Below are 1,860 nucleotides of genomic sequence, written 5' to 3' on the forward strand. Positions count from 1 at the left end.
CAATGCCACTGAAGAAAACAGCTGGAATAAATGAGGTAGATGCTGTCTCAGCATTAACAGCTCAGATCACTAAGTTAATTTCAAATTTAACATCTAGCCCACATGTGCAATCTGATGCTAATACCTTTAATTCCAATGTTCAATCAGTACAATGCGTGTACTGTGGTGAAGGTCACTCTTTTGAGCAGTGTCCTGGAAATCCGGAGCATGTAAATTATGTCAACAAGACTGGACCATTTTCACAAACTTATAATCCGGGATGGCGAAATCATCCAAAATTTTCGTGGCATAGTCCAGCTCTTAATCCGCCAATGCAAAAGCCGCAAGGACAGTCCAATTTTCAACCGCAAGGACAGTCCAATTTTCAACAAGGCCAATCTAATTTTCACTTGCAAGCACATCAAGGAAATCATAATAATCAACATGCTAATTTTCAGAATCATCAGTCTTCTTTCCAAAGCAAGCCCAAACAGCAAACTGAGTCATCTACTTCTTTGGAAGCAATGATGAAGGGTTTTATAACCCAAACTCAAGCTTCAATTAAAAATCTCGAAACTCAAATGGGACAAATGGCTTTGGAGATTAGAAAAGACTAGTAGGTTCTCTACCCAGTGATACAGAGATACCTCAGAGGGAAGGAAAGGAGCATGTTAAGGTTGTTACTTTAAGGAGTGGAAAAAGTTATTTAGAAAATACCCAAAAAGAAAAAGAACCAAACAAAGCAGAGATTAAAAAGAAAAGTGTAGAACAAGATTATGTTACATCTGTACTAGATTTTGTGACTACCATTCCTGTGAGTACTAGTGAGCCGCAACCCATAGTCAGGCCCATAGATAGTACGACCATTCCAGAAAGATCAGATTTTCCACTGTTATTTCCTGATGAACCCAAGACAACCCAGACTCCTAAAGAAAGTATTGTAGTGGATGTGTCACAATCTGGTGACAGTCCCGCAATAAAAGACCAAACCGGTCCTTTAATCCCTGTTAGGACTGAATCAGAACCAATTGTGAGACCAGTTTTGAAACCGATTCCAGCACCAACTCTTCAAAAGACTACGTCTCCTATTCCAGTCACTCCTTATATTCATTATCCTCAAAGATTAAGGAATCAAAAGGAAGAATTACAATTTAAAAAGTTTCTTGATGTTTTTAAACAGTTGCACATAAACATTCCCYTGGTTGAAGCTATTGAGCAGATGCCAAGTTATGCAAAGTTTTTAAAAGACATTTTGAGCAAAAAGAAAAAGTTGACTGAATACGAGACCGTAGCTCTGACTGAAGGTTGCAGTGCTTTGTTGTCTAGTAAAATTCCTCCTAAGATGAAAGATCCTGGAAGTTTTACAATCCCTTGTTCAATTAAAGGAAAAGAAATAGGAAAAGCTCTATGCGACTTAGGTGCTAGCATAAACTTGATGCCTTTATCTGTTTTCAATACCCTAGGCATAGGTGAAGCTAGACCTACGACTGTAACTCTACAGTTAGCTGACAAGTCCATAACCTATCCTAGAGGAAAGATTAAGGATGTCCTAGTTCAGGTTGATAAGTTTATTTTCCCAGCTGATTTTATCATCCTAAACTTTGAAGCCAACAAATACATTCCCATCATTTTAGGGAGACCTTTCCTAGCTACTGGTAGAACCTTGATAGATGTACAGAAGGGAGAATTAACCATGAGAGTCCAAGACCAACAAGTAACTTTTAATGTTTTTAATTCCCTTAGGTACCCGGAAGAAAGAGAAGAGTGTTCTGCTTTGAGTCTAATAGAAACCTGGTGTCAAGAGAAAAGTTTGGGGGAAATCTTAGGTTTATCTGAGATTGATAGTGATGAAGAGGAAGATTTTGAGGAATTAGAAACACC

The sequence above is a fragment of the Cynara cardunculus genome (assembly GCF_001531365.2).
Source record: "Cynara cardunculus var. scolymus isolate 2C chromosome LG 1, CcrdV1, whole genome shotgun sequence".
Taxonomy (NCBI): Eukaryota; Viridiplantae; Streptophyta; class Magnoliopsida; order Asterales; family Asteraceae; genus Cynara; species Cynara cardunculus.